The 26,267-nt window shown below is 37.4% G+C and overlaps 1 protein-coding gene across 1 annotated transcript in view; it reads right to left on the bottom strand.

The window, feature by feature from the left end:
* PTPRR (protein tyrosine phosphatase receptor type R) overlaps window positions 1–26,267 on the bottom strand; it is a 136,036-nt gene that overhangs the window by 100,540 nt on the left and 9,229 nt on the right. The window lies entirely within an intron of this gene.

Genomic DNA, 26,267 nt, shown 5'->3' with positions numbered 1-26,267 from the left:
GAAGAATGCATTTCCTTAAATAAATCAGAATAAGAGGCACTAATTTAAAAATACTCTATTCTAGAACACAAATCAATTTTATATTAATGGAACTGAACTTTCAGAAAAAAGGAAAGATCTGCATTTTAAAACTAACTTTTGCTATGAACTTTCTACTTCAGTTCAAGATAGTGCTGCTAACTTGTATACTCCCCGCAGGTGAAACCAGAGGATGAAAGTAAAATGGCTCTGAATAAAATCTGGAGCTGGAATATATTGAGTTCTGCACTGTTACTTGACTTTCACAGTTAATTATTCCCGTTATTATCTCAGCAAGAAATGTTCCTTTATATTTGCGTATATCACAAAGATATACTTTTATCTATTATCTTTAATTGCCTGGCTCACTTTAATTATTAGCCTGGGAAATTCTGGGGATGTCAAAGAAGAGTCTCTTAAAATAGTGACTGTGCTAAAACCCCAAGATTTCCTTAGTTGTCTGTGCATTAAAACCACCTCCTGCAATTATTCCATCACTTTTGACTTTGTTTTTAAAAATATGCTTTCTGGACTTACAAGGTCAAGAATAATCCTCCTCAAACATGAATGAACTTCAAATCATGCCAAGTTGTCTTCCTGAGCTTTGCAAACAGTCTCTACTATTTCTTTGGGAAGCATTAACTGCTACATCTGTCTTTCTAGGACACTGGCTGAAAATGTCATTGTTGATATCATTAAGCACTGCTAAAATTTTCACTTTCTTGCTAATCTACTTAAGCCAACAAGCCCATGTTCCTGTATACTTTTTAGATGCCAAAACCCATTCTGCTCCCTAGCTGACCCATAACCTCCCAGAAAAGTCTATACAACAGTCTTGAATTTCTCCATATAAAAATGAGAATGACTTAAACAGAAAGAAATATCAAATGAGAACAACAGAGATGGCACTGTGATGGTCATTTCATCCTTATGGAAGAAAAATGAACCTTAAGAAATCCAGGGGAACAGCTACAGAGTTGTCTGCTTGCTGTTGTAATGAAGTGACGCAGAACCTGACCTTGCCACTGGCTTGCCACACAGTATCTGCCACTTTGGCTATATTGAGTTTGAAAGATGGAGGGGGGGGAGGGGGGGGGACGACACTTTCCTCCAAGATTTGTTTAATCTGCTCATGTCATTTGGCCAGATCTTTGGGTGGTGAAAGTATACATGGAGCCATTGATCAGGGTTTGCTGATTTACACTTCCAGGGGATTTATTGTTCTTCAGTCGTGCTAAAGCAGAGACCATCTCAGTGCCCCACACTGCTTCTCTCCTTCATCTAGACTCTAAAAACTAGTTTTAGGTCAGTGAGTGAAGGCACTTGTTTTTCTTTGTTCTAGACATCTTCATAATCAAATCTATTAGTGCTGATTTAATAAAAGGCATAAAAAAGAAGATCAGGCAGAGTTCTAAAGGAACAGGTGAAAGATTTGACAAGTATGGCAAGGTCAAACATGGGTCCTTGAATAACTGATTTTCATGCTAATCTTTCTGACAACCAGACACAAGCTATAGATTTCTTTTTTCCAACTAGACTCTGCTAAGGTCAAGTATTCAGCTTATGAGAGGAGGACAAAGGAGCTGTGGTGTTCCTCCAGCAGCAATAAAGAGAAGAGAATTAGGCAAACAAAGCACAAAGTACAGACCTGTTAAAAATCTGGAACCAAAGCTGCCTGAATTCAGTCAGAATCTTTCCTTTTATGCTGATGGATTTGGGGTAGGCTTGTACTAAGTAAGCAAATGTGACAGTAGGAAAACTGCTATTTCTCTGTCAGAGAAAAAGCCAAAAAAACCATTCACAAGGTGTCATTTACCTCTGTCAAAGCTCTTCACTGTGCATCTCCTCTCTGGTCTGTTCCTAATACCTTTAGACATCCCTCCTTTTTCAGATGCAAGCCCCTGTCGCAACCTGCCACTTCTGTGGGCTACTTCTTGGCGGGGGGATTGTTTATCGACAGCTGTAACGTTAGGATTTAAATCACTTCTGCATAAGCCTCCTAAAGTCTATTAGTTTATGAACTACGGAATAAGTAACAGCCTGCTGGTGGACGATATTATGCTACATGTCCTCACATAGCCTAATGGGGTGGACTGTGTGCAGTGGTTTCATATATAACATATAAATCAGATATGTAACTTTTTAGAGGGATGGTGAGAGACTATTTCTAGAGTTTTTTCTTTAATACCCTTAACAGTGATCTAATAAAAACAGTGTCCCTGAGAACACAAGGACGCTTTTACTTGTAAGAGAGCAAGCAGAAATTTAGAACATCTTGCTAGAATGCAGATTCGATTAAAACCCCACAGAGGATGCTGTTATGAAAGGGACATACACCAGACAGGCTCAATTTCTTCATAAACTGAGAGCAAAAAACAGAGGAGTGATTTTTCAATTAGTTTCAGAATCAGTTTGGAAGCTCTCTAGGAGTGGAAGAGAACCTCTCAATTACACTGATATGACACTGAACTGTACTGAAATGATAAAGAGCTACAGGTAGGTGCCTGAAAATAGATGTACCTGTTAGGTCATTGGGCTAGATTTGTTGCTAGTGGAATTTCTCTGAAGTCAGTAGTGCTATACCAGCCATATATTTCATTCATCATGTTTTACCATCTACACTTCAGTTTTTGGAATAATCAGACATATTGTGCGTGGTGGGCATATGGTGTAGTTGCAAATCAGAAGATCTGCCCTGAAACTATTTTTGGTTATTTCCCTCTCTCCTGTCACAAAACCAGAAATCTGTAACAACAAATACTGTAACTGAATGGCTGTGTCTTCTGTTATAGAAACTATGCTGAAGTACCCCGGGATATTAATTCAGTACACACAATAAACCTGTTTAGCATTTTTCATGACACTAGATGGTAGCGGCAGTGCATGAAAAAATAGTTCTCTCTATAGTCCTGAATAGGAAGATATAAGACTGGAAAATGAGCATAGCCACTCATCTAGCATTTACTTTCCACTGGCAAAAAGCAGAAGGGTGGATTTTTTTAAACCCTTTCTAACATAAAGCAGTAAATTATCCCTACTAATTAATTATTTACAAGCATCAGAAGTGAAAGCTTTCCATGAATCCTCCATATATTTTTCAAAATGTTTGTATTTAAGAAGAAGGATAATATATCAATTCTTCTAAACGTAACATTTAAATAAGTATATTATCATCAGCTGCTCACTGGTAATAACAGTTTCCAAAATACCTGAATGTATCATAGCACTGCTCTTCTGCTTATGACAGGGTATTTTTAATTTTTGAGATTGTCTTATGAAATATAAAGCCCTGTCCCTGTCAAGGAGAAATTTAACCACTTTCTCCTTTTATCTCTAGCTACAATGATCCCTACTCTTCCAGATTTACCTAATATTTTAATGACAGTAGGAAACATCATTGCCCTGTGTATTCCCTCTCCCCTGTCTGCTGCATAATTGTATCTTTCCCTGCAACTGGGAGACAAAAGTACTTCTGTGCCAATTAGCTTTTCAGACCTTTTTAGGTAAGGGAATCAAGCCTAATTGAAACACACTGTGACAGTTGGGTTGCAGCAAGTCACGTCAACACTAAAGAGGGTGTGAGGTAACTGATCAGTTATACAGTGGGCATTGCCCGTTATTGAACATGCAAAGAGGCACTCTAATAGTAAATGTATCTCTATGCAGCATCTCATCATAGCTCTTCAGAGCTTGGTGAAGTAACTATTCTTTGCTGGCAATGAAAGTGTGTGTTAGAGCATTTATCCATATTACTTATTTTACTGAAGAGCCCTAGGAAATAAACTATTCACATACGAATAATCTTGTCACTGCTAAGAAGGGATCACCGTTTAAAGTTCCATACCTTAAATTTTTTTTCTCACAACTCTTGATTCATGCAAATTTAGAGAGTCCTTGGAAATGCTTAAATCCTTCCTTTATATTCTCAGTAGGAATCAGGTTTAGAAACTACTGCTATAATAAAAATCAAATCACCTGTTGAAGGAGAGGCAGTTTAAGGCCACTCTCTCAGAGCTGGATGATGTTGTGAAGGGTAATCACAACCTCTGCTTCTCATCGACATATCTGTTTTTGCTCGCCATCATCTCAAACATGATATAATTATAGTTGAGTGCCTGATGTTTCCTTCTGCATGGGATCACCTTTGCCATTACTGGCACCAGCCTAACCAGCAACTTACTGACACTAGTTCATTTGTATTCTCTTCTGCTTTTTGAAGCTGTCAGTTCTGGGAGAGCCAGAAGGCCACAAGCAAGTCAGGAAATGGGCATCCTCACTTAAAGGAAGGTTGCTTTCTGTTTAACACTCTCAGGCATAGCATGAATTATGTGCCAAAGCAGAAAAGCTGATGACTTTTTTGCTTCTCCACTTTCCATTTTATCCTGTATCATCAGAGATGTTCCTATTACTCATTTTAACAACAGGTCTGCAAGACTAGAATAACTGATAATTTTGCTGACAAGCAGAGCTCATTTCATTTATTTTAATCTCTGCTAATACCTGCACCCTTCTCATTACCACCCACATTCTCTGCAGGCTGGTGGGAGGATTGCCCTAGTCAGATGGGAGATACTGACCTATATCTTGTCATGAATTCAGCTTCTCACCAGAGACTTGCCCTGCCATAAGAGAAAACGGAATTCATTCACTAATGCAGGAAGCATTAGCATGTGCAGTTATATCTACAGAGATATGAACTTCATTAACACAACCAATACAGAACCACAAAACCTTTAAAGAGCATCTGAGCTCCTTTTTTTTTTTTTTATGAAACATTACCATTGATTTACTTTCCCAGATGTACTCATTGGTAGAGTCTGATGGCCAGCTTAAGTGTTTTGTAAGAGGAACAAAAATCTCAGGTTTTATTTCTCTGAGGACCACATTTATTTGCAGATTTTTTTCCATGATTTTTTCCTGTCTCTAATAATATCACAGCACTGGTAATAAGGAAGAATATCTGTCCAATATCATCTCATAAGTAAGACATTATGCAGTTAACAATTAACTATTAATGGAAGTGAAGATTCAAGGTTTATTTGCTTTTTTTCTTTCTGTTTCCGTGCAGTCATGCTAAATTTAGTAACAAGTGAGAACAGCTCAGCTCACCCTGGGAGGCCAAGACAACTTTTTAAATGTATGCAATACATGTTTTCCTGGTAAAGCAGACAGGTTCAAATAATAATGTTATGTGCCCACTTGGGCTTTCTTTTCTCAGCAGGTAATATAACTTTTGCACCTTTCTATAGCTTCATAAAAAATTAAACCATTTTGCAGAAACATTTTCCCCAGCTCACTAGAGAACTGAGTGGGAAGAAGAATAGAGAAAAACACAGAAATTGTTTCAAAGTGATTCTTCATGTGGACCTCCTTGACTGTCTGCTTTCACATAGCTTTAGGATACACACATACTTACATGGGAGCACTGAAGTAATTCATCTGACAGATGCTTACCAAATTGCTATGAAAAAGGTATACAGATAACACCATGACGGGTGCAGGACAACACTTTTGAATAGGATGATACACAACATTTGATGGAAAGGACAGGCAATCCAATCATGACATGATTTGGGAGGATACTGGAAGATTTCCTAGTGATTTTCTACGGAATATATGGCAAAAATGGAAAGGCAGTACACGGTGGTATAACACAGTAGTGTAAGGCCTGAAGAAGATCCAAAACGAAGAATGTCTTTGAATAGAAATATAGATTAAAATCTTTATAGTTAAGCAGCTTTTTCACAGGGGTAAATGGGGAAGACTGAAGACTACATTTCTCTAACATAGCCTCCTGTGGTGTCAGAGAAGGAAGCAGCAAGTTTCCTCAGAAAAGGTCCTCTGGAGAGAAGACAGGAGGGACTTAATGAGTGACCTTTGGAAAAGGAGGATGTGGATGGACTGGCAACTTCCACTCATCTACTGGTCTCTGTCAGCTGTCAATCTGTGTGGTGAAGTGGAAGGTCAAGAAATTCAGTAGTATTCATTAGGGAAGCAGTATAGTTGAGTCACATGAATAAATCTAATGTCAAGAAGAAATACTATTAGAGATAGCCACTATTGCCTTTCCCCCTCTCCCATTCCCTATCTAGGGATGAAATGAGTAGAAAAGAGAAAGGAAATGAGGCAGCGTAAAAAACGTGATGAAATGTAACATGGGAAGGAAATGATAGAAAAGGACTAGAAAGAAGTGACCTTTAGTCACCAATGTGTAATGCAAAAACAGCTAAACTCATACCACCTGATCTTCAGTAAAGAAGCCAAACAAGAAATCTCATGTTCCTGAAGTGGTTTGTTTTTTTTTTTCCTTCCGTTACTTCTTACCCAGTACTGTCACATAGCTTCTTTCCTGCAGTAGCTGCCCCAACACCAGTTCTCACCTTACATGTAACCTCTCATACCAGCGTTGTATCCCAGTACTGAGACAACCCAATGAGAGTATGACCTCCTCAAACATCAGTGGAGGGATTAATTGCTGAATAAAATCCTGAAGGTGCAAGAGATGAGCGCACCTTGCAGGAAAGTAGCTGTACGCCATTAATACCATCAGGACATTTGCCACTGAATTCAGACAGTAATGAAATAAGTCCTATAAAAATGAGATTTGTGAACACACTTCTTTTACAGAACAGTTTGTCCCATATCAGGGGGAAGCTACATCTTTGGCAGATTTACAGTAATGAAATTTTTCTGTGACCTTTTACTCTGTCTCTTTACATTACAAAGAAATGTTAACATCCTACTAATTTGGATCAGTCTGGCCTTCCTAGCCAATATTCTCCCAATATATTTAAAAGTTCCTAAGATGACACAAGGTGGGTGGCTTTCTTTGCTCTGAAGCGGTCTATTTTCCAAATAATTATTCACTTTGATTCATCATTTTGCAGCCTACCAATGAGATAAGCATATGGTGCCTGTAGCTGTTTACTTAGCTTTATTACAGGTAAGAAGGACAACAACCAGCAATAAGTGAACAAATATTTGCAAGCTATGGTTACTGCATAAGAGTTCATGATTACAGCCAGGAAGACATATGAACTTTAAACAGATAAAGGCATGGTAACGGAGGTTATATATTAATAGAACTAAATTACCGACCAGGCTGTTAATTTCATTCAGAATACGCTAGGAAAATTCTAAGCATATCTTCCATAAATGTATATGCAGTATACCCCAAAGATTTTTTAAAAATCCAAAGAAATTAATTGTTTCCAAGAAACATTTTCATTAGAATTTTTAGTTTTCTCTAAATTTTCCACAAAGAATAACTGATATTTCTGAGTGAGGTCACATTTAAAAGAATAGTTTGACACATCTTGGAGGATGGAAACTGCACACTAACGTTATTATCTTTAGAGCTCATTTAGCCACTGGCTAAAAGCTTTGGCTACGTTTTTGTCCTAGTTTTGCTCAAAAAGCAATCTAAAAACTTGGTCAAAACTCTCTGACAGAATAAGTTATTATTATAAAAGGCTGTTTCAGTAGAATATGTTGCTTTACTAGATTTTTTTCCCCCCAAATTATCTAAATTCTTTAATATTATAAAGACATAATGCTTTATTCAGAATGAAAATTTCATGTTTCCACCAGCTTTAAGGCTGAAGAACACTAATAATTTTATCTTTAATGACCTATTGAGAGACCTTAGTGATCAATACCTGTATACTACCTATACACAGATAAAAGGCAGTATTGAATGAGAAAGCACTTTAAAAAGAAAAGTTCTACAAAATTTCTTCCTTACATCCAATAATTTGCAGTTTTTCTGCAACTTAACTTACCAACTATATCTACAAGAGCAGAGCAGCCTTTTGTCCCTCACTGCCTTCCAGAAGGCTAGAAAAATATCTGTATGCTTTTTTGGGGGGGCTCTGTCTATATCAGTTCTGCTGCTGCTGCCGATTCTGTGGAATTAGTGCAGCAAGGATAATACAGTTCAATAGCCCTAGTTCAAAAGCCTTCATATTTTCAGATTATTTTGTTCTGCTCCACATGATTTAATGCATGGAGGATAACATAAAGGCCTTGGGGAACTATTCTATCTCCTCAGTGCTTGTGTGATACTGTAATGCTAATGGGAATTACATGTGTGCATCCAGGGAAGAATACACCATGGTTTTTAATATGATAAATGAAGAGCAACCTAGAAACATCTTAGTTTTTTACTTCAGTGCAAATCTGCAGTGTACATTTGAAGCATAGAAACAGTAACAGGTTTTTAAAAAATTACTACTTGTTGAGCATTGTGGCCGTAAAATTCTCTACCCCAAAATAATTGGGGTGTTTGAAATCTAATTTGACAGACTTGTTTTATGAAAATTAAGTTTATTAAGCATTTAGGGACTTGTACCATAACAACCATACCTAACTATGATATATATCACTGACTGTAAAAAATACATACATATAATATATATATAAAATGTGTATAGCTATACATACATACATGTATATATAGGGAGTTACATAGGACAAGGCAATTAGGTGCTATTTTGTGCAAGGAGACTTTGTGCTACTTTGAGGAAAATGTGCTGGCAAACCACATACATGGGAAACTGCTTTGGAGAACAGTTTCAAAATGGATGATACCACTGAATGATACCATGCACACACACACACACACACATATGCAAGCATACAAGAGACAGAATGTATTAAATATTGGCTGTATTGCTTTGAATGATCACGTCTTTTCCCTACAATGCTGGAAATTGTACTTTCATAATTCCAGCATGCTGGTAGATACGTGGTTTTCGTACATACCAGTCTTTTCTAATTATTCTATTCCATCCTGAAGTGACTATGCTGTAAATCAGATCCACACGCACATGCACAGTTAGAATTAGAAAGAAACTGCATGCTTTGAAAGCCTTAAATACATTTGGTATAATTTGTAAGCTAGAGAAACTCTGAAGTAGAGAACACATTGTGTGAAGACTAGCTTTGATTCAAGTTCTTTTATCCAGTTACCAAGGCAAGGCCGGGAGTTAAGCAAGATAACGTGACTTCCTCTGTTTCTGAGGGAATTATTTTCTCTGAAAGATACAAGTATTTTTAATTGAATCCATTTTTAAGTTCTTACCATGCTGTTAGAAAATTTGAAACAGGATCACAAGGTCATTAACAAAAATTTCAAAAATAATAATGAGAAGGTCTGCTAATCTGAAAAACGTAAGTATGGTTTTTTGTTAAATCACAAATGTCTTTCCACTGCAAACTTTTTGCCCAAGAAATATTGACCTGAATCATTCATGTGAAGCCGCTCTGCAGAGCAATCCCCCAAGTACACGATCTGCCAGTGCACTTTCTTCAGAGGCCACACACTAGTCTTTGATTGTAACTGCAGAACACTACCCTGTTGTCTGTAAAACCTCATGCTTGTACTGCCCTTCTTCACCTCAGTATTGCCACTGCAAGGATGTAGAGTTGACAACATGGGAGATATAATTAACAGTTCTTGGGAAAGGTAGAAACCTCCAGGAGCACTTGGGAGACCTAGAACTTCACTGGTTTCTCCACAACAAACTCTGCAAGATGAGCTATAATTTAAAGTGTTTTTTCTTGTAGCTTGCTTTCTTTCATTTGAGAAAGCATACAAAGTCTAATATTTGAAAGTTTGATAGAGATGACAATATTTTCTTCCTAGTGTAGATTTAATTTTTCTTCCTTAACTATGCATCATCCACATACAATATCATTATGTCAAATAAGGGACAGTGCACAACAGTGCAAATGAAACCTAGAAATTCCTTTTGCCCAGCTGATTTAGCTGATGGAGCTGGTGATCAATAGACTGTTGGCACTGATGTCTGTGCCAGAACTGCAGCTTGGTACCTGGCAGCTTGGGGATGCTTCTCAGATCACTGCAAACAGAACAGCTCCTAAACTTTTCCAAATCATGATTGTAATCCACAAGAGCAAAAAAGCCGTCAGCCCCAGAAGAGCTGGATGACATATTCTGTCTGAAAGTTTTCCCATTGAAAAATAACCTGGTCTTACTTTTTACCAAAAAACCCCAACCTTTGAATGTTTTTAATATGAAATTTATAAGTTAAAAAACCCCAACAAACAAATTGGCAAACTTGACCTTATTCCAGTTGGAATTCCTACATTGATTTAGTTTTAGAAAACAAAAACTATGATACATCTTTTTCCCCTCTCATTCTTCATCCCCAGTCCAAGCTTTTTGCCATCAACTGGAATAGAAGAAATTATTTCCAGCTTTGCCATTTATTTTCATTTCCTTTCCAGTTTTCCTATTTTTCTCTTTGTGCTTTGTATTTTTTTGTTACTGCTTATTTAACTTATCCAAATCGTTTCAAGTTGTTGAGAATTACAGAATGCAAAATGCAAAAAAGATGAATAAAAAACAACCCTGAAAAAAGTACACGTACAATTAATTCTACTGAATTACATAACAGCAAAAGAGAAAAGAAGAAGAAATAGTAAAATTGGGGGGTGGGGTTGAAAATTATGAAAGTGAATTTTGATCTAATAAATGTATATAATTTTCTATGGAATATCCACAACGTTGGACAAAAATACAAGAAAAAAATTTCAAAGGTTTTCCTTTAAAAAGAAAAAAAAAAAAGGAAAGATATACAGGAGCTTACAAGCATGGCCCATTACCTTTATAATTAATATCCTTTGTGAGAGAATTGTTACAATTTATAATCACTACTGCTTACAGAGTTTCTCTGGTTTAGGATGATTATCTACAGTGTTAACCACCAACCTCTGCAAAATACTGAAAGACATGTAATAACATGAATAGAGTCTTACCAATCATCTCTTTCTCATAGCCTTCCCTTTTCCAAGAAAACATATTGTAGATGATGCGAGCTTTCTGAAATCAAGATACTAAGGATGAGGAGAAGGATTTCCTTGCCTGTGTAAGATGACAAGAAATAAGCTTTGACCTCCCTGATCTGCCTTGTTAGCTGTAGTAGAATTCAGTGCTGAACAGTCCGTCATTCCAACAGCTTCAAACTGAGCACCATGAATTAACCATGAATTTTAAATTTTGACTGGCAGAACTGAAAAATTAATTTGTTAAAACAGATAGCAGCCTGTAATTTCATGCCCTGCTTTTGCCTTACCTGCAGCATCTGCATGCAGCACCTCCTCTGCAAATTAAGCCTTTCACTCAAAAAAAAATAAACGTATTTATAGTCTGATTCACAGTTTTACCGATAGTTTCACTAAAAAGCTTTCCTTAAATTGTCATAGAAGCAAATGTAGAATTGTTTCTACTAGAGGCATATCTCATCATGTCAGATTTTTTACTGTTATATTAACACCATGGTTTTTGTAAGAGATGGATTCATAACCAATGATCCATCTTCATTAGGTAAAGCCAGATCCAACCTACTGAATGTGTTACCTGTGACATAATACCAACAAGCCTGTATTGTGATTTTCATTTCAAGTGTTACAGCTTTAAGGAGATATCCTGCATATAAAATTTCTATTCTTTGGATCTTCTACAGTACCAAGTATTAAAAGAAATGAGTTTCCTAGAACTCTGATTTTAATGCAAACTGTGTGTGATTTTTCTCAAATCTAAACACACTGAATTAATTTCTAAAAGTTTGCACTGAAAACCAGTCTATGCTTTTAGCTGTGGACTAAGAATTACCTGATTTCAGATAATACAGGATTAGGAAACGCCTACCATATTTCTGGATCAAGTTTCTTGCTACTGAACTCAACCATGTCATATAAACCCATTGTAAACTGAAACTATAAGAACCCAGAAAGCTAGACAATTCAATCAATATCTTTTCTCCATGAAACTCAGGTAGTACAGATTTTCCTGGCTGTTAGTGTGAGAAAATTCACTTTAGAAGCACCTTTTCAGACATATTTGTATACTTTTCTTAATTTTTCGAAGGCTTTTTCCTTTCTAAAGTCATTACTGTTGTATTTGAGAAACTCACAAATGGTTAATGAATGTATATTTGCAGCTACCTCTGCATGTGGCAAAATCAAATAATAACCTACCTGAATGGAGGGGAAACCGAGGCATAAACAATCAGGTCATGCATAAAATCTGTGCTGTAGCTGGTGACCAAACTAAGATCATTGTGGAGAGTTACATGGTTTAAATCCTATTCCACATCAGAAGGATTCATACCTAGAGCTCGCGGGGAGGACTCTGCTTGCTTGTTTATGCTTAGCCCATTTCTACGCCCAATACAGTATGTGAGTTATTGTACCCTTATTCCTTCCTTCTAGTAATTTAGGGATTAGGGATGTAATCCAAAGTAAAAAAGATGTGGGTCCAATATTCTCCCTTTTACAAGGAGACCTCAAACCACATTTCCCAAGAATGAGTGTTGTCTAACAAGCCTGAGGTTATTCTAGGACTTCCAGCATTCTCCATCCATCCTTTTGAAGCCACTTCAGTGTATAGATAAGAAGCCCAGGTTTTTGAGGGAACAGATAAAGAACAAATGTGACTATGACTCTGCAATTTAGTGACTGCTTTAGGCACAGAAGGCGGCAAGTCCTGGATTCTGTTCCCTGTTTTTTATCCAGTAAATATTTAATCATACCAGTATTTGGTATTTTTTACTTAGTTACTAACAATTAGCAATTCTTTCTTAGAAAATAATAACGAAACTCATACAAAAAGTACTCATTTTTAATTTATAAGCAATAAAGCAACATCTCCCACTGAGTACCTCATCTCATTTTATGCTGAAGTTCCTGAACAAAATTTCATTCCATCTTGAATTTTCGTCTTATGCATCGTTATTAATAAACATATACTATTTACCATATATATAATCATGCACCAAATTTGATACCCTGTTTATGACAGAGGCCTTATTTTGCTAACTATTTTATGATCTTGCACCTCAGAGGACATTCAGTGGCACCATTCACACTCATGCTGAAGAACCAGAAGAAAAGAGATTTTATGGCCACATGGTCCTTTCCTGTGCATCAAATGTCCGCAGATGCCACCTGCTGAGTCACGGCATTTTGAGGCGCAGTGTAGAGAAACCCAAATAGCTTCCTGAAACTTACAAGTTAACCACGGCTATGGCTACCATGTGATGATGGCCACACTGCTTCCAGTACCTGATCTGGCTCATTTAGAGCTAGCTCTTTGCAATACACACCATAAATATGTCCTTATTTGCTACTCTGGCTTCTAAGGGGGCTACATGATCAAACCAGCAAGCAGATGCTCATGAGAATGATCTTTATAGAGGCTGAAAATATGGAGGTGCTTGGCTAAAATGTCTAAGAGTGTGGTAGTTTCTTAAACATGAGTGTATCTTGACAGATTTATGGTTGTAGTCAGAAGAAATGTGTGTTGGGAAGCCACCCTGCTCCAAAGGCAGCAGGCTCTGGGGCAGAGATCTGACCTCAGATCATTCATCTCGCAACCTCCTCCACAAAATTGAATCAAACAAGCTGTTTGACAAGGCCATGGTTATCCAGGTAAACTACTGTTCTCCCACGTGCTACCCTCTCTGGTACCACTTCTGTCACAGGTATTTCACCTCTATTATTGTAGCAAGAGGAGCACAACCAAAAGGAAGAGGTTAAAATTGAAGTACGTGGGAGTTCAGCTTGAATGAGTGCTACAAGATTAGATAGATGCACTTTTGTTTTATTTCGTGTTATTATGTGATATGGCAGATCTGGATAGATAGAATGGATATGGATATGGATAGAAAGAAAAGCAATTAAAGAACCAGGAACATTTTGTTCATTTCAGCTACTCTGCTGAAGGAAAGGTTTTTCCTGGATCTTTGCCTTTGTGAATATATTAATTCTATCCTGGACTGCAATCCAAATGTTATGAGAAATAATTAATACGCTAAGTTAGGAAAATTGCCTTTTTCATTGTGTAAACAACCTTCAAGCACTGTTTTGCAAAACTTATGCACAAATGCTCTAAAATACCAGGATGCTATTCAATAGACTTAGTATTTTTTGTTGTTGATGGAGCCAAGCCAAATGTAAACAGATTAGTTCACTGAAAATCAGGCGTTAGGTTTGTCCTCAAAAAAGCATGCCATGAGTGCTATTAGCCCTTATGGGAAGAAAGAAAGGACAAGACAAGAAATGAAGGATAGTTGCATTCTGGGCAGCTCTAGTGGTCTGAAGACTTTGGCAGGGAGCTCTCAGGCAGAGTTCAGTGTCACACTGATCAACTGCAAGTATTGTAGCTATCAGAAAGGTATTATGGAACCACAGATATAATCCCGACAGCTGTTCAAAACAAAAAAAAGGTAGCTGTCCATGCTCACTGAAATCTGAGAGCTTCAAGATGACATACTTATGGTCATATTCATAAGACTTAAAATGACAATGTATAAGCAGACAGAGCTCGTTCAGTCCCTTCCGCGTTCCTCGTTCATCTGCTGTGCTGCAATACTGCACTCACTGCTGGCCTGTAGCTTTCATTTTCCTGTGTACTGAGATCTCAGTCCTGTCTAGGCAGAAACTACCAGTGAACTTGAGCCATTTCTTTTATCATCAAAGTAGAAATTAACACAGTACCATGTCCTGTGCAGCTATTTATCTGAGGCGCAGTCATTTTGAGCAAGTGTCCGTAGGATGGGACCTTTGGCTCCCTTCCCCCAGTAAGACACAGGCAAATAGATGCCCCAGCGTTTGAACGGATCCCCAGAGACACAAACTAGATGTGGCTAGAACTTGGGACAGAAACATCTACAGGCCCGAAGTACCCACAAGTATTTTTCATACACCTACATATTGTAAGCCACACCAAGGTAATAGAAAAACACACAGGCATGGAGGTACATTAACCATGAAAGAAAAGAATTAAAGAAATAATAGCATATATATTATCCCAGACCTTTTTTCCATGGTAGAGGCATCACATAGATAATATTCAGAGTTGCTGAGTTGTTCCACATTTTTTCTAGCTATGTTTTGACTTTACAACAGCATATAAACTACTGTTAACCAAATGTATATAGATAATAGTTATTTAAAACAGTTCCTCTATTGCCTATATTTTTCCCTCACTTCAAAAATCCACTGTCAACTCTCCTCATAAAGCTCTACCAGACTAAAGACAGGTGTTACACTCACTGTCAGTAAACACAATTCTAAGAAGTCACAGTAAGAGGATTTTAACTCCTCTAAAAAGAGTGTTATGGAAGCAATTTTATAAAAAAAGGCCATTGCTGACCAAAACTTGTCCATGTTTGTATGATATACGTTTTATAGAAGATTAGCACAAGTATTGTAATATTTCACAACTACCATCATTGTAGAATTAATCAGTGCTAGATTGGTCTGTAAACTGAAATTTAGCTCATTAAAAGCACAAGACGTAATGAGCATTTTCAAGTAACTACAGACAAGAGCCCTTTTATTGCAGCATTAGCAACATACGGCTAAAATAGATCTAAGTCACAACTTGGTTATTATACCTTTGCCTATTTTATACCACTCCTTCCAGGTTAAAGCACAAAATCTATTTAAAAATTACAAGTACTTACATAATCAGACTTCATTACTGCCTTTACAGTAGATGGTGTACATTCCTACATTCAAATTAAGAAAGCTGTGCAAGAAATTTTGATGTCTATTTCTTTTTCAGCCAATGCCCTTCCTCAACACATGCAAGCAGTTTAATAAACACGGTACTTTATGAGATTAAAGAGCTAGAGATAATCCAGGAAACTGCAAATAAAATAACAGGATTAAGTTATATAGTTAGCTCAGTGGACTGAAATGAATTTAGTTCACTCTGTTGGGCTAAAATGCACATAAAACCTTTTACTTCCACTAAATATTCTTCCTGAAAGCTTCTTTACCTTAACATCATGGTATATCACAAACTGAAAATACTTAAAAATAAATATATTTAGGAGAAAAAAAAGATTTAAAAAATAAATTACTTCTGTATTGGTCTATGGATTTGAAAATATGAGCAGCATTTTCTAATACTCAGACTTGGAATAACGTTTCATGCGTTGTTTACTGGGCTATGGCAGTAAACATTTTTTGTTATTATTTTGTTCGATAGCTGTTCTTGAGAGACAATAATGCCTTGTGGAAACAGAAAACTTTGCAACCAAAAAGTCAAAAGAAAACACTTAACTTTCCATGCAATATGCCATTTTGAAATACATACACACAAATATACATAAATAGAAGGTATATTTTTATGTAATAAATATAAAGTGTTAGTTGATATCTTAATTTAGGAAAGGCAAACTCTTAGCACATCCACCAAGATAAGGTTGTCTGCTGCTTTCAGAAGTGGCTTATTTTCTCCAAATTAGGTAAGAAATTTGTTCTCACTCACTTCCTGCCTCCTTTGGCTCCCACTGATTTCCCCTTACTTAATCAAGCTTACAGTGCTTAGACACCAGAAGGCAGTCGTCTTATTAAGACACAATTCCTACTGATGAATCAATCTATGTATCTAGTACGAAAACTTACATAAGTGCTCACTGATCAGGAAAGTCACATGCATATACTAAAAGACAGAATCACAAACGCATTGAAAAACAACAGAAACTGTATCATTTGCTCTATCATCATTATCAGAAGGCACTATCAATGGGCAATAAACGTTTACCTGGTTTTAATAAGAATTTTTTAGGTACTGTTTAATTTTTTAAAAAGGCAGAAGACAACAGAAATGTCCATAAATAAATTCATACACATTCAACAGAAATCTTCAAGGCTATGCATCTTGCATAACTTTGTAACTATGATTAAAAAGCAGCAGATTAGTTATAAAACCATTATTAAAGCCAAACATTCTAATCAAGTAATACATTGTCAAACATAGAGACATCTGGAGAGTCACAACTACAATTACAAAATTGTAATTCTGTCCACACTTTTAAGTTAACTTATCAGGACTAAATACAGGATGCATTCTTGCGAATATGCATTCAGCACCAGCATAATTCCATAGAACAGGACTACTCTTGAGAATAAATAGATGGCTCCTGTTCGAGATGGGATTTCCACATGTGTATTGTTTAGCAGGTACACAAGTTTTGGCTCTGTAAACCTGTAGTTTGTCCACGCTCATTTGTTTGGATTCTTGCAAGAATACCTCAGGCCCAAAGCAAGATCTACACGACAGCTCCCAAGGCACCTCAGATCAGCTTAGGTATGTCAACACTGCAGGGAGTGCTTGGGTCTGCTGAGTGTCTGTCCCAGGCCCTTCTAACACAAACGTCTTGTGCCCTTCCCACACAGTCCTACCCAAGAAGCCCTCTTTGATTCCTGTCATCATCCACCAGCTCCTTGTAGCAAAAAATAGAGGAAAAAATGACCCAGGGCAGCCGTCAGAGCACTAGGCACGTGGCCTTTCCCAAGAGGTGTACCTCCTTTGTGCCCTAAAGGAGGCCGCTCCAAGCCAAAGTGCTGCTCCCTGCCTATGGGTGTCTGTACCTAAGCATGCTAGCTGTCGGCAGTGCTAGCCCCTCTGCAGAGATGGGGTAGGAGGCCAGGCAGCCCCTGTGGTTAGTTGGGCCTTGGCCATGTGTAGTAGCTGTCAAGATATGCAACAGCACACAGGTAGGGAAGGTCCGCAGAGCTTGCCAGGACTGCACATCGCCAACCTGGGCTATGCCACGGTGGCACTCACACAGAAAATGAAAGGAAGGCTTGGACATGGGTCCTGTGACCAAATGGCCTGCCACCACTGTTTGCTGGCTCTCTCTCCAAGGACAGACACTAATGCAGACCTGCCAGAGTGAATGCGTGGGGTGGGATCTCTCAGTGATGCCAGGGCCTTGCTCCCAGCAGGGATTCAGATGATCTTCTGGCAGCTTAGTCATCCCAGGGAAAAGGAGGACAAGATGTCCTGCCTGTGTCATGGCATCACTAAAAAGTCAGGTTGTGTCTTCAAATTGGCCACGATGCTTAAAGGGCACACATGTTGGCAGACCTGCCCAGTTCCCACTGGGTATGTTCAGGTATATGGTTATCTGCAGATTTGAGGGCAGTAGCCTAAGTCCCTACTCAAGAAGAGATACTTCACAGTCCTGCTGTAGCCCCTAAACATGCATGGATGGCTGACAGCCGAGCATTCGGCTGGAGCATGCTGCATGGCAAGCTAAGGGAGCAGTTGACAGAAACGAAACACCCTGCATGAATGCAGGTACCATGACTAGAGTCTCCTCCAATAGCTACCACAGTTAAAAGAAATCTCCACAAAAGCCACATTCCTTCAACTCACTAGTTCCGTCAGTTCTAGTAACTTAGTCTTTTATAGATAGGTAGGTAGATAAGAACATATTGATTGGTAATATTTATATGACTAATTATACTTACATATATAAATTTATATAAATTATAAATATAAAAGATCAATATTTCTCACTTCTGCCACGCAATGCATGCAGACTTGTTTCCCAAGAGAAACAGTCTTGTTTGGACTGTTTCCCAAGAGAAGGAAAAGCACACAAAACTGAGATGGCAAGTAGAAACTTAACAGTGAATTCTTGTGATTTATTTTCATAACTACACCTCTCAAATACTGTTAATGTAATTGCCATTTATTCATGATCTTATTACACAGTCGTTAACAGAGACTTGGGTAATACATACACTGTGTGTAAATTGCCTTTAATAAAAGCAATTAGACAGTTGAATGAATATTGTTCATTACCACCTATGAGTACAGGGACATCTGGTGGATGATATTGTTATTTGATATTTTTCTGCGTATTTTCACTAGACATTTTCCTCCCAAACTCCACAGAGTATAAAATCAATCTATTCAATGGCCTACACTTAAAAATACTGCCTATTTTTATACTGCTAAGTGACCTTTGACAGGTACACCTTACAATAAATTAATCTTAAATGAATATTTACTTCAGGTGAGATAACTTTTTTATTGTCTTTGAGCAGACATTAATTTAGTTTCTTTTAGTCACCACTCATGTGGCAAACGTGAACCTTTTCAAAGTGAAAATATATTTTTTTTCTACAACACTTCATCAAAAATAGCAAAATTTAATCTTGGACTTCAAAGTATATTTTGGTCCCGAGTTTAAATGGGATTTTCAGAAATCACTTATATCATAATTTAATTCCAGGTCTGTAAGTACATGGGTGTACATGCTTCACAATAATCCCCACAGCACCTGGAATCCAGAAGTTTGTGGAGCACAGCAAAAGCAAGGTAACCCTATACCAACAGCAGGAATATTCTCTAGTTGGTTTTTCCTAGCTTAACACAAGCAAATAAGCGAATAGGTTTAGGAATACTCACAGTGAACCACAGCAGTTATTTGCCATTAATAAAATAAATAATCAACCCCCCCCCCCGACCAAAACATCTAACTAAAACCAGAGTTGAGAACACCTGCCATGCTGTCACAATATATGATGAGAAGATGCACATTACAGTTCAAGAAAGTGTCTGCATATCCACCACATTGTCAGAGACCTGGTAACAGAAAGGCCCTGGGCAAAAAAGGAACATGCACAGCAGAGGGAAAGACTATAAAGGGAAGCAGAGAGAAGCGTGGGCTAAGAAATCTGTAAAAATGGAGAGTAAAAAGAGATCAGTAAAATGGTTTGAGGCTACAAGACTAAAGGAAGGAGCAGAAGACAAAGGGGAAAAGAAAGACAAAGGTGAAAGTGACTAAAAAACAAAGGCAAGCCACGACCCTGGTAGTAGCTTGGGGTAAGGCGTAGCACTGAAGAGATGCAAAAAGGAGGGTAGAACAGTAGAGCATGAGAAGAATCAGAAGGTCTGAGAAGAAGGGATGAGTGCACAGGCAGAAGTGTGCAGAAGACCAATGCAACACCCCAAGGAGGAAAGCAGAGCTTCACTTCCAGCAGCTATATGGGAGCATGATCAAGGAAGATGAATGTGCTATTTAAAGTATTTTTCCAAGTTTGAATTTATTATGAAAGATTTTGGGTAAGATTAGATATTTGCCCTATCATAGCCTGAAACCCAAACACATGTTAAAAAAAAAGACAAGACAAGGGTTGGATGAGGAAAGGATTAAAGGATTTATATGACTCGTACACAGCAGAGTCAGAGAGTGAGCAGATGAAAGAACAGAAGCATCGGGGACTGTTTGAATGGATGGTGAGACAAATGTCTTAAGTAGGCACTACAGACTAGGTATTTTGGGGGCAAGAACTCCAGCAACCCTATTAGAGGAATGAAAGAGAAGGATAAAAAAGGGTAGAGAATATTGCATGGTAAGCATCGAATGGTTAGCCAAAACAGAAAAGGATGAAAAAAAAGGAAGGAGGTATGAAAACTGCAGCAATGTTCTTCTGAATCTATGCTTTTGAATACATTACATGCCTGATTAAATGGAGAGAAATACAAGTTTTATACTAGGCAACATAAAACGTATCAAGCAGTTAGGACTCTTATTCTCATAAGTTTCACATCAATTCACATCAGTAGTATTAGGTTGTAAGTCCCAGTAGAAAATATAATTCAGGAAAGACTGAACAATGCAGAAGTAATGTAGTGCAAGTTTGGCTGAAATGATTGTCTAGTTGACATTATGATTTTAACTAAATGACTCCCAATTATACATGGAGAATTTTTAAAAGGCTTCCATGGATGATAAGTGATCTTTCTAAACAGAGAATAATGGAATGTGCTAGATTCACCACACTAAAGTTTTATTCATTCCTTTCTGTTTATGTAACCTGTCTGGTATTGCCTCTGAAAACCAACTCTGCCTTCCCACTTTACCAGATAAAGCACATGAACTGCGTGTGGTCTTATCTCCCTGTACATAAATACTTGTCTGCATTTTTACTTCATAGTGTTTCCTTCAACTTTTTTCTCTAGCAAGGATGCAGAAACTCCCTGCTATCTAGGTTGTATGAGGAACTGAGTATAACCTTATCAGGATAATCTGTGTTGAGACTCGTGCCGATACACAGCCTGTACACTGCTAACAGTACAGGCTGTTAGCAAAAGAACATGCTACAGAATAAAGAATTACTGCTTTATCCTCCGTATGCCACATGATTAATTGAATGACTAGACTTCCAGACAAATCTTTTTCCACCAACACCATAGATTCCACTCAGTCCAAATAATTAAATAAAAATTGATCTGGAAAGGGGAACAAAGCATTTCAGTGTCTAAAAGAGACTTGGCCTTCTGGAACTCCCATATATTGAAGGCAAGACCAATCTCAAGAGCACTGAAAATACCCCCTGCATGAGCCTGTCTCAGGTCTATCCTAAAATGCAAACAAAGACACCAAATAACCTGACTTGGATGATTTAACTAATTTTCTCCTTGTGACTCTTGGCTCCTACCAGGATGTGGCAAAAGAGGCACTGGAACCTGAGCGTCCATTGTAGCTCTATGCCTTGAGCTCTGGGATCTTGGCCATTTTGTGATGCATGACTCTCACTTCCTCCTTACTTCCCAATTAAAGGGTCTAAATAGTTCCATTTTATCCCAGTTAAATTTTTTTTTACCTCAAAAATTTACCTCAAACCTCAAAATTCTTTAAAAAGGAACTTTGTTTTCAGGATACCTCTGCCTTGAGTTTTTGACTTGGAAGACTTCATTTCAGTGGTTCTTGATCAGCCTTCTGTACAGCTCAATTGCTACAAGGAATGGGTGATCCACTCCATAACTAATAAGCTGTTAGAGAGCTAGTTGGCAGCTGATGTGATATCAAAGTGAAGGTATTTTTGTATTGCATCAGCCTCAAAGTAATTTTGAAAGAAGTCCACAATTAGAGACAACGGAAAGAAAAAGAAAGCCAAAGATAGAGGCAGGCTCAGTCAGCTTCCAGGCAGAATAAGATTTAAGAAAGCAAAGATGTAGCTTATATGTTAAAGTAGACAAGCCAAGAGAATAAATTACTATGTATTGGAGACAAAGATTATAGTCAATGCCTTTCTATTACAACCGAAGAAACTACAATAGTAGTAACATGGCCAAGAGAGCAAAGATCAATAGCAGTGGAGCAATGGATGGAGAGGATTATAACAACATTAAGACAAAGAAAAGCTAGCAGCCTTTGCCAAACTTATACAACTGTGTTTGGCAAAGGCTGGGATCACTGGGATTGGCAATACACAAGACATTAATGAGGCCACAGTGATTGAACAGTCCTTTCAAGCAGCAGATACGTATTTCTGAAGTATTTAATTTCTTCAGTGATTGATCAAAAGAGATGAATATGCAGCATGCCAAAAGCACTGGATTCTTCATTTAAAGTCTCTTACCTTTAATGAAAAGAATTTATAGGGCTGTGCTCATAACAGATGAGGACTGGTCAACTGGCAGCCCATGAGTCAAACAGGGCACGCAAGGAAATTTTGGCTAGCCCCTAGGAAAGGCTACAGCTGTAAGCCAAGCCGATTTTACAGTCCACTGAAAGATAATGGTAGAAAGCAAAAGTGAATTTGATGTGAGCCAAGAGAAAGCATTGCCAACCATTGAACACACCTGGCTGGCCAGCCAGCCAAACTGGTAGCATTACAGGAGAAGAAAGATCAATTACATGAGAACGAGAGAAAGGGTTTGGCTGTGGCTAGGACAGTTGGGAACACCTGAGTCTGGCCTAGAAATACAGTCCCTGGACTAGAAATACAGTCAGTGCTCACTTGCCCTTGGATTTCAGTTTAATGGCACATGAATGTGGAAACACCAAAGCTGCCCTTAAGCAGTGGTGGCTCAGAGTCAGGAGGATACTGTAACTCAGTGCTGATACTGATGCTCCTCATGTTCCGCAACACATTCGCCGGTGCTGGGACTCCAAGGGACTTTTTGGTTAGAGGTGGCCAGCTCTGTGCATTGATGCTAGGCCTTGGCTAGCAAGCCCTGATAGATGTGAGCTAACTCTGTGCCCAATACATCTACATCATGATCTTACTGTGTTATATTGTTACATTACCTCATCAGGGTTTTTTTCATTATCTACAACATCCCTTAGTCCCTCACTTTGAATAATGGAGAATTAAGTATAAAAACATCCTACTCTTAACACCTGGACAGAAATAAATATGATCCTTGAAAATAAGCTGCCTATCTCTACTTTTTCTTAGCATATTTATCACCACCACAAGGATGTGCTATTCATACTAAATAATATTATTGTCAGACTGAATCTTCTGTATTTTTAGAACCAATATTGTAAATCCAGTTATTTGTTAAAATTTTTTCTGAAGTATTTTATTAAAACAACTCTGATCATTTTGGCACAGACATGTACCTCTTTGGCAGAGTAAGCTTGTAGCTTAAGTCTCACATTAATTTCAGCATGTATGTTGTGCTCTCATTTTATAAGAGTGATGCAAAATGTTTATTTTGGCCATCTTCTTAATTAAATTAGATTCCAGGAAGGAAACTATTAAAGGTGATAAAAAGAGAGTTTAAATGAGTATGTTTAAATACAAGAAAAGTGAAAAGAAAAAAAGAAAAAAGGTATTTTCTGCAGTGTTCCCTTGTCTCTACTGGCATGAAGGACTGTGCATAGAATTAACTGCCTAACACAGGTCCTCTAAACCTCTGCCTTTGAAAGAGGAAACAAGCTCATTCACAGTTACTGTAAGAATAGCCATCTCACTTTTGTTACTCTACCATGCAGCCATTTGAAGCATTTGGAATTGTTTGGGCAAGACAATACTTAATTCTATAAACACAATAGTATCCCATCATGCTTGCTGAGCAAGTTAAAGTAGAATGCGAATAACTTTCATTGACCAGAGGAAGACAGTAATTAAAATAGAAAAAAACATGACTAAAGTAGCACTGCTCTGCAAGTATTTTTAATGTATCAGGCCCTCAGCCTTCTAAAATCAATTAATGCTTTAATGAAAGTTGTCTGTTATCTGACTAACAAATCTAGTTTTTCTAATATCCAGCTACTCTGGCTTTCAATTATGACTCAAAGAGCCAAGAACTGATGAGAAGGGACATCATAAATGATTTATGGATGTCCTACTTTTGTGTATGGTACATTTATTATTCTACTTAATGCATCCATATGGTTTTCTAATTCATTCATTACTGAAAGCCTCACATTACAGTTATTTCATTAAAGGTTATATCAATTTTCAGGCAGATTCTTAGGAAGCATATTTAAAAATTAAAGCTACAATCAAATTTTTAATTGAGTGTATGGATTTCAAATTATCTATCTATTTAATTATTGTCCTATTACCTATTTCTAGAGGGGTCAGTTGTTGTTGGGGGTTTTTTTATCATTTTCTTGGTCAACATTCAACAGGTTTCTTGCTATTTCATTATCTGGGTGGTCTTTTAAATTTGCAGTTTGTGTTTCCTTGTTCTCCCAACTCCAGTCAACAGTCTCTTGTTCCAACCACAAAAGTATGTATACAGCATACCAGAGAGGTGTTCCTACAGCTAATAATCACCTTCCCTCCTCCCAGCCCAGCCATCCTTTAACAGAGTATTTCTACCAGAGTCAATCTAATCTAGAAACCCTTAAAACTAAGTTTATATCACAGTAGGCAATGGACAAAGGGGAGAGGTCTTTAACTAGTGTAGCTATAGTTTAAACAGAAAAGAGTGGGAGAAAGAGAGTGAGTATTTTTAATTTTCAATTTTCAAGTTAATTTCTATTGCCTGTATACACTTTTACTGTAGCTAATTAGGCAGAGCCACAGCATCCTGTAGCACCATTCCAGAGAAAGCCTATGGGAGAGGTTTTACTTCATGCTTATTTTTCATCGTCACCTTAAGACAAGGAATATAGTTTCTATACTGTTTTAGCTTTACTTTGCCTAAAGAATGCAAAGGCTCTAAGACTGCAGTATTTAAGGTCATTCTTCCGCTAACCCAAAACATTTGTGTTTTAATGACCTGTCAGCTCAGAAGACTGCACTACTATAGAACTACATAGTACAGGACCTGAAATTAAACTGTTATAACATGACATAATTTTTATTACATGAAATTGAAATATCATATCTATTTGTAAAGGTTAGCCTCCAGAGCTGTGTTCTTAATTAGACGATACATTATGTGTTGCACGAAGAAAGCATATCAGCAACAATTTGGCTAAACAGTGCAGAAAGCTGTAAGTGTTGCCAGAACACCACAGGACTGTAACAGAAGTGATCCTTATTTCTTTCAGTGTGTTTTCAAAAAGAAAACAAGATTACTAATACAATTAGTACCAGCAACAAGATAACCTCTTATCCTAAAAACACCAACAGGAAAATAGGCAAAAAAATGAAATTAAATTCAATCAATGACATTGTGTAAATCAAGCAAAATTTACTTTAGCATATTGTAAATGTAAAAATCTTGATTTATATTGTCATTGATTGCTATGCTACAGTTTATTACACAATGGCCATTCCCAAGGAGAATGTGTATCCTCAGCCAAATCTGTACAAAGCAGACATTCCACTATTATTCTCCAACAGCTAATAAAGGCTGAAATGTAAATCTGTTTCAATTCATGTTTAAACAAACATAGATATAACATATGCAGTCAACCACTTTCCTACACTATTCAACGCTATTATATTAGCAGGCTTGATATACACCCCCAACACTTTTCATGATGCTTCTACCATATACTTGATTCAAAGCACTGTATCCACTAAAAGTATTTTCCACCAGTTTATTGTGATGCAGAGCCAAATAAGAATTAGCTCCATTATGAATTGTCAGTCAAGACTGACCTTCAAAGGAAGGAAAGCAAAACATCACCTAAATGCTTCTAACAACAACAACAAAGACAGACAAAGACTTTGTACCTCTCTGCTTACCTCCCTGGGTTATTCCCCTTTCCATGAACCATTTCGATACTGAGGTGACTGAAAAAAAATCATTCAGTTGACAGCTATGTGATCACTTTCAAACTCCAATATCATCCCAGCCTGTGCATTTCATTTCAGAATTAAGTATCTATTTTTTGCAGAAGAGATGCCAAAGTGCAGTAATACTTGATCTACGAAGCATTTTAAAGAGTGTGTTCAAAAGATCATCTTCTGCTCCCTAATAATGTTTGTTTGATTCAAAATGTCACTGTGTTTTAAAAATATCACATATTAATGTAGTGATGATACTGAAAAAATATTGGTTTTCTTTTTCAAAAGCAATTTTTATAAGGCTTAATATTTAAGGGGTTACATACAAGAACACATTATGAATCATCTATTGAGGAACTTTATAGAAGCTGTCGCTTTTCCTAACAACAATGTCAGTAGTGAAGAACCAAAAGGATTATTTCAGAGGCTGAACTGCCAGATCCAACAAAACATGATAAGGAAACACATGCTGTCTTGCTGTCTTT

This window comes from Gymnogyps californianus, chromosome 1 (assembly GCF_018139145.2).
Source record: "Gymnogyps californianus isolate 813 chromosome 1, ASM1813914v2, whole genome shotgun sequence".
NCBI lineage: Eukaryota > Metazoa > Chordata > Aves > Accipitriformes > Cathartidae > Gymnogyps > Gymnogyps californianus.
The sequence above is the reverse complement of the archived record's forward strand: the minus strand, read 5'-3'. Positions and strand labels throughout refer to the sequence as shown.